Genomic DNA, 8867 nt, shown 5'->3' with positions numbered 1-8867 from the left:
GGCGGCTTAAGTGGAGAGCAAATGTTTTGAGAATGATGAGGGCAATGAATGTACAAATGTGCTTTACACAATTGATGTATGTATGGATTGTGATAAGAGTCATATGAGCCCCTAATAAAACGATTAAATAGAAAAAGAAAAAGAAGATCCTTAAGGTGATGCCTTGACATTGACTGCAACAAGCGTAGGAACAATTGTGAGGATGGGTCAGAACTGAGTAGTATTTTGTTCTGTTGTGCACACGGTCACTATGGTTTGGAATTACCTGGGTGGCACCTAACAGCACACCAATAGCAGTAGCTACTATAGTTCCTATTAGCCTTGTAAGTCTGGTCTTTTTCTTGAATCAAATAATGTTTTAGTCTTCCATCTTTAATGTTCAGATTTCCTGGATCTAAAAACCATTTAAAGTTTATTCTGGAAGAAGGTGAGATATACATAAAATTTTAAATTTTCCAATAATATAAAGCAATATGTGGAGAGTTTTCAGAATCCTTAATAATATCAAACCAAAGGCAAATTTTTGTTTTATTTAAATAATACTAATAAATTGATTCATTCTTTCTAGGATTTTTCCATTAACCAAATAGAGGTAAATTTTTACTTTTAAAATACCTTGTAAAGAAATGGGGCAAGTGAGAATTGTTTTATAGCTGATCACGGTATTAATTTCAGCATGAAGATTCAAAAAGGAAAAAGAAGATATTTACTCAGGGGATGTCACCATCTGGAAATTCAGGGTATTTCTATGATCCTTAAAAAACAAACAAACTCTGATTACCCCAGCACTTTGGGTCTGCCATTAGGGCCTACATTCACTCAGCTCAAAAGGGAAAAGTAAATTGATGGAAAGTTGTAGAAACCAAGTTTGTCATTTTGTAATTTAGCAAGTAATTTACAGTGTTGCTCTCATCACTTGATGCTGTCACAGAGACCTGTGTGCAACAGCCCACTCCTACCAGAACCTCACAATTGGTGCATGAGCCCATTGTCGCAGTCACTCGGTCAATTCACCTCCTTTAGAATCATTTTATTTTTGTCTAATCCTCTACTTCACCAAGCATGATTTCCTTCTCCAGAAACTGGGACCTTCTGATAATATGCCTAAGGTACGTGAGACAAAGTGTCACTATCTCCCCACTCAGGGGCATTTGGGGTGTCCTTCTTCCAAGACAGACTTGTTTGTTTTTCGAGCTACCCATGATTTATTTAATATTTTTGCCAACACAATAATTCAAAGGCATCAATTCATGTTCTGTCTTCTTTATTCTCCAGTTTTTCCTGGTATATGAGGTAAGGGTTGCTACTCTTGGATGGAGTTACGGTCTTGGAAGCCTGCGGGGACAGTTGTACTTTGCGCTAGAAGGTTGCTAAGAGTTTGGAAAGAACTCATTGGAAATGAGCAGAAGACCACACCGGCGGACCTCTCTCCTGAGACACTGGCCTGCACTTCTTCAAGTGAATCCAAACTTTCCTATGCTTTCTGAACTCTGTACTTGTGTTTTTAATAAAGCTTTCCTATACTTTGCTGCCACCACTTTTGTTGACAGTTTGTCATACTGGGGTGCCTTGTGTGTCGCTGTGAGGCTGGAAATGGTGCCACTGCTATTTCAAATGCCAGCACACTCAGCAACATGACCAGGGTTCAGAGGAGCTTCCAGACAAGAGCACACCATACAGACTTAAGGAGCTGCCCCCTGCAGAGGAAGGAGCCAGTGGAAATCAGATGCATAGAACTGAAACACTGTCAAATACAGAGGGTCTGATGAACAGAAGCAGAACATTGTTGGAGATAGCGCCAGGGTAGGTCGTCCCTGGGGACTATGGGCACGTGACATGTGACTAAAGTGGAGCTGCTTTCTCAAAGTAGCATCTGCCATGGTGACATGAGAGGAGTAAATCCTGAGGGAGTGAAGTCTTTGGGATTTTCATGTGTTGATGAGGCACAGCACCAGGAGACAGAACTGAAAACAATAACTAATGATTAGAATGTACGAAGTACTAATCTGGGAAAACTGGAAGTCTTCAAAAATGAAATGAAACATATTGCATTGGACAAATACGCCAGACAGTTCTTTCTACAATTTTAAAGAGCAGAAACCTCACTTTCACGACTACAGTGCTCCTTACTCAAACCATGGCCTTTTCAATCACCTCATATGCTTCTGAATGTTGGACAATGAATGAGGAAAACTGCAGTGGAATTGAAGGGGTGCCAAAAGAGTGATCAAACTCATCTCCGAAGAAGTACAGCCAGAATGCTCCTTAGAACTGAGACCGAAAAGAAGTCATCTCATGCTATTTAGGCAATTTACCCGGAGAGACGAGTCACTGGAAAATGATATCGTGCTTGGTAAAGTAGAAGGTCAGAGAAAAAGAGGTAGATTAGCACAGAGGTAGCAGCCAAAGGCTCAAACAGTTACCAGTGGTGAGGATAGTGCCGAATCAGGCAATGTTTTGATCCATTATATGTAGGGTCCCTATGAGTTAGAACCAACTTGATGGCACACAATAAAAATACTATTTTGCTAGGATGCTTATTATCTTCGTGTTATGTCACTTTCCCCACATTTTCGTAAAATGATATTACTGTACCATCTTAGGGATGAGCCCAGCTCTGTGTAGTCAAATTAGTGTTGGTGTGAGCCGCCATCCCGTTGAACCCATCCCAGCATTGGGCCATCCCTCGAGCGCCTGAGGTGGGAAATTTTATTGGAATCTGTTGTGCATCAGAGCAACACAAGGCTTCATTGCCAGAAAGGGAGTGGTTGCAGATGAGGCGCATTAAACCAGAAGTTAACTCCAGCCTCCTGCATGGAAGCTGAGAATTCTACCATTCCACTACCACTTCCCCCTGATCTAACTTGCTCAAAAACTGTAGATCGATATGTGTCCAAAACAAACTATAAACCACTGTCTAAACCTCTATAGTATTAGCTATCAATGATTCTGAAACTTTCAAATGTTGATTTTTATGATCTAATGGAGATTGTCACTAAATAAGGGATTTCTAATCCAGTTTAGTCTTCAAAGGTAAAACATGTAACCTTAAGAAACTAATTTAACTTTCAGAATCTAAATTTTTCCATCTCAAAAATGTCCAAATAGTGGTAGATAGCTCAAAGAATTACTGAGCTTATTAAGTGATATAATTCACATATTAGCACAGTGACTGGCAGATAGTGTTATTTCAGTAAATGTTCATATTACTAGTGAGTTCCAATATTTCCTGACCACAGAATATAATTTAGTTCTCTAATATTGTTTTTGTTGTGGTGGTTATCCACCATTAATGCTCATATTAGATCCCAACAAGATCCTTACTTGACTTCACCCTTCATTTATGGTAAAATCTTTTCATGTTTTTTTTTTCACTGCTAAACAAAGAGGAAAATCATCGCTTGTTTTACTACAGCCTTTTGTGATATAAAAAAAGTTTTCCTTACTGAAAAAGTGTCATAGAACTGCCATAGCAAGATACCATCAAGTGGTCCTTTCTAAGAACAGAATGTATTATCTCATGGTTCTGGGGGCTGAGGAGCTTAGATCTGGGTGTTGATGGTGTTGCTGCCTTCTTAGGCAGTTTCCAAGCTCCCAGTAACGCCAAGATTTTCTTGGCTGACAGTTGCAGTTGCACATGGTCTCCTTTCTCTCTCTCCCTGTCTTGATGAATCTCCACTTTTAAAAAGACACCAGTTATAAAGGATCATGATCCACGTGATTCCAGCACGACTTCATGTCAACACGACTGATAGTGTTTTCAAATAATCTAATTCTAACCAGGGTCGCATTCATAGCTACAGGTTTCGGGCATCAGTATATCTTTTGGGGGACACGATTCAATCCATAACACAGTAGCACTTTATAGCTCAGGCTATAAAAACCTGGAAATTTTTATCAGGTTATGTAAAAAGTGAAAAAACGAAACCAACCAAGCCACCAGTCAAACAAAAACCTTCCTTTCATTGCTGTGATAGAGATTAGCATTGTCATAGAATTCCTTTCAATGGACCTGTTAATAATTAATTGCATTTTGCACTTAGGATAAAACTTATTTGTCCCCTTCTTGAGTTTTGGTCAATATCCATAGGCAAAGTCATATAAGCCTTTCTATCTGCCTACTGAATGTGCTGAATTAAATAGATGTATACACACTGATCCATTATTTATCCATATTTATAGTTAAAAGAATACAATATCATTAAAATATAATGTTGCATAGTATTGTAAGTAACTCTCCATGTAAAGATTTTAGAGAAAGGTTCATTTTTCATTTTAGGATTTATCTCTTTAGCTCAAGTTGTCAGTGGTTAAAATCTAAATTGAATTCTGGAGTTTTCTTTCTAAACACTGGTTGTTGACCTTATAATCAATGTCGGAATCCCTGACTGATGCTTATGATAATGCATCAAGAATATAGTCAATCATCAGATCAATGAATCTTTATTTTGTCTCTATGCTTCACTACTTCTCAATTACCACCCAGGAGCACACATCCACCAGTTTGTCTGACTTTTCAGATAACCACTCAGGGTGTTGATTTATTTCACAATTTATATTTGTTATCTTGTCTCAGAGAAATAACATGGCATCTAAATCAACAAAGAAACATCTTTAAAATACACTTAGTTAATTTATCCTACCTCTATGTATGAAAAAAATTCTAAGCATTGTTTGTGTGCAGCGCTGGTATATATACGTATCTAAACTTTCCTGGGGATCAACCCTGGAAAAGTCACTTAGGAGAAAAGACTGAGCAGTAAAGCCATATGTTGTAGCCATTTCCTAGAGCTGCTGCAATAAAGTAGCACAAATTGATCAGCTTATAAGTACAGAAATTTACATTATTAAGGCCTGGAGACTAGAAATCTGGAAATTCACAGTGCTATGTTTTCTCAACTTGGAAAGCACTTTGTACATTCTAAATTCCCATCATAGGTAACATCGTGATAAATGGAGAAAAGATTGAGGTTGTCAAGGGTTTTTCCATGCGTGGATCTGTGATCAAAGCTCCTGGAAGCAGCAGTCAAGAGATCAAATGACACATTGCATTGGGTAAACCTGCTGTGCAACATCTCTTCGGAATATTGAAAAGTAATAACATTACTTAAAGGACTAAGAAGCGCCTGCCCCAAGCCATGCTATCTTCCATTGTCTCATATGCATGTGAAAGTTGGACACTGAATAAGGAAGACCAAAGAAGAATGGATACATTTGAATTGTGGTGCTGGAGAAGAATGTTGACAGTACCATGAAGTGTTAAAAGAGTGAACTTACCTGTCTTGGAAGAAATATCACCAGAGTGCTCCTGTTAGGCAAGGATGGCGAGATTTAGTCTCCTCTATTTTGGACATATTGCCAGGATAGACCAGTCTCTGGAGAAGGACATCATCTAGGTAGGTCAGTGTAACAGGGAAGGAGACGAAGACCCTCCAGGAGATGGATTGACACCATGCCTACAACATGGGCTCAGGCATAGGAACAGATGGGAAGATCATGCAGGACCAGGCAGTGCTTCATTCTGCTGTGCATGGGATCACTATGGGTTACCAGCAACTGGCTTGCACCTAACAACATTTCCTTCTTAGTGCTCGAGGGAGAATCTGTTCCACATTTCCTTCCCTCTCTGGCACTGTTAGGGAATTCCTGCTGTTCTGTGGTTTGTACATGCATCCTGGTAAATCTCTGCTTTCAGCTCACATGACCATCTTCCCTCTGTGTCTGTGTGTGTCTTATCCTTCATCAGAACATCACTGGTCTTAAACTAAGATACCCCACAATCACCACCACACAATACTCTTTAAAATCTCATGTTAACATAAGTGACAAAATACTCAAAGACGATTTTGAAAATCCTTACAAAGAGTCTAAACAACTTAATGTTCACAGGGATGGTGGTTGAGGAGGACTGGGATTTAGGGTGTTGTATCAGTCTGGGTAAACGAGGGAAACAAATCCACAGAGACTCATATGTATAAAAGAGAGTGTTATATAAAAGGTAACTGTACATTAAGTGAGCATCCCAACCCAGTGCTTCCCAAACTCATAAGTGCAACATCAGCCCATATGTCCAACACCAATCTACAAAGTCCTCCTCAATCTCACAAAACATACAAAATGATGCTGACTATAGGAGGAAAGCAGAGTCAGTGAGCATGTAAGCATCTCAGCGCTGGCAGGGGTCTCCACATGGCTTCTCTATCACCCAGGGCTGCAGCAGGGTAGGTCCATGTGGCTTCTCCTAAGGGGTGTCTTTCAGGAAGTGAGCCTTGCCAGTCAAAGCAGGGAACTGGTTAAGGCAGCTGCACCCTGGTCGGACGATCAGAAAGCAAGAGACCTGAACACGAGAAAGGCGAGGCTCACTGGGCCATTTACCTCTCTGCCCGTCAATTAATCCCACATGTTTGCATCAGCCAGGTTGACACAATAAACATTAACTATCTCAGGCATCAACATCTTTTTAGGAGGGATACAATACAATCATAAGGCTATAGAGGCAGCCCCCAATCTTTCCAGCCATATAAGTCGTTGATAATGTATGAAATATGGTCATTAATAATAAATGATAATTGTGAATAAAGTAGCAGGCAGTATGCTTCTCACCTGGTTGTAATTTAACAAACAGTTCCTCTTTCTCTTTGGTCTCTTCATTTTCTCAGATTCCATTAGTCAAGAAAGAATGCCTAATGCAAATCCACTGTTGGGGCTTAGAGAGTTGTAGTGTGTTGGCCAGTTTAGAACGTTCACCTTTCTAGCGGTATATCCATCTGCAATCGGCTCATTGGCTCTTGTTCCTTCTGTTGTGCTCTATTATTTTGAGGAAACACTGAGTTTTCTCTGTACTTTCAGAGGAATGAGATAAAAAAAATAACATCTTCTATTAAGCACCTGCTACATATTTTTAAATCCATGGATGCCTGATGATGCAATGGTTTAGTGCTCACCCGCTAAACAAAATGTCCGCGGTTGGAACCACTCCACCAATGGATCCTTAGGGGGAAAAATCTTGTGATCTTCTTCCATAGAGATTAGAGCCTAGGAAACCATAGGGGGCATTTATCCTCTATAATATAGGATCAATCTGAGTCAACTTTTCCTCGGTAGCTTGTGATATCACTAATCTACCACTTTGTCTGACCATGGTAGTTTATGTGTCACCATGACAGGAGGAGCTGTGACATTTCCATCCCAGCAGGGCTGATCCAGTCTGACGGTGCAGCATTGCGTGCAGGTTTCAGCGAAGCTTTCAAATAAGACAGCCTACGAAGAAAACTTGATGACTCTACTTTCAAAAGCTAGCCACTGGATACCGAAGGGTCACAACAGAAGAATGCCAATATGGCATCTAACTACTTCCCCTTTAGATTCTGAGCAATTTTGATAAACAAAGAACATGACTTAAGTTCTGAAGGAAACCCAAAATGTTGGTGACATAAATGACTGAAGATAAAGGTACTATTCTTGAAATAACTTTTATTTCTAATGGTTAATCTTTTGAAATAGGACAATTAATTCTAACAATATGGATTTATTGGAATAGAAAAGTCAGTTGTACTGGCTTAAAACACAAACACATAACAAACCAATTAGTCTTTTGGGGGTATTTTGTACATTTTCTGTAAAAGAATGAACCTGTGTCTTTCCACACACAAAATTATTATATATTTTCATTTCTCAAAACCCAAAGGGCCAGTTATACCCTGTTGTATTAGTCTGGATTGACTATAGAAACAAATCCAGGAGACAATTATATGGGTATTAGAAATAATTTTTTATAAAGAGTAATTGTATATTAAGGAAACATCCCAGCCCAGTCTAGATCAAGTCCATACATCCAATAGCATCCCCTATGTCCAGTACTAGTCCATGAATTCTTCTACAGGCTCATGCAGCACATGCAATGATACTGAAAGCAGGAAGGTCACTGGCCAGTATGTGAAAAGTCTTGTGGAACCATTTCTACACTGCCGTGGGCCTCCACCTGGCTCCTCTAGCTCCAGGGCTCTGGCTCCATCAGTGTAACTCCATGTGGCTTGTCAACAGGAATGTCTCACAGGGAGACAAAGCAGAGAAAGTGGATCTAGCCACCAGTGAGCTATTTTTCTCCTTAGTACTTCCAAATGAGGTCATCAAACTGTGATCTGATTGACAGGCTAACCTCCACCCTTTCACTCTTAATAGTCTCAAGTTGACACCAGATTATGTAACTACCGCACCTGTCCTATAAATTTGTTATGAGTTGGAATTGACTCAGTGGCAGTGAATAAGAGAATGATTCTAATCTTCCAACATGGACCAAGAGACACTTTGCTACTCAGATCGAAGAACTACTTAAGATAAATTAGAAGTGCATAAAATAGTTTTAGGTCCTTAGAAAAAACTCCAATAAGAAACAAAATTTCAATGACACAAAGTGAAGTGTGTAATATCTATTCATATTAAATATGTCCCATATCCTTATTTGATATTTATATGCACATGCATATTATTTCTCTATCTGTGAAAACATATATATTTTAATATTTTCACATACACATATATTTGCCTTTTTTGCTCATTTGCAAAAGTGAAAATACTTTAAGGAAAACCTTTGTGGCTTCTGTAACTCTTGAGGAAATATCCACTTACAATGTCTAAAATGAGTGTTAAGAAAAAGAACTGACTTCACATTTTCTTGAGAAGAAAAAGCAATTTCACAGTACACAAAATGGCTTAGAGTAATATGGAATTTTTTCCCCACTGTATTCTTAATTAAGAAAGATTGACACCTGTGAAGGTTTCAAGCCAAATAAAAATCCCAGATTTTAATTAGCTTTTCTAATGGTTATGTTTTCCTGCTAGGAGACATTTGTAAATCTACCAGTTTC

The sequence above is a fragment of the Echinops telfairi genome, unplaced genomic scaffold, assembly GCF_000313985.2.
Source record: "Echinops telfairi isolate 266 unplaced genomic scaffold, ASM31398v2 ScPeMD7_11;HRSCAF=52, whole genome shotgun sequence".
NCBI lineage: Eukaryota > Metazoa > Chordata > Mammalia > Afrosoricida > Tenrecidae > Echinops > Echinops telfairi.
This window is presented reverse-complemented; position numbering follows the sequence as displayed.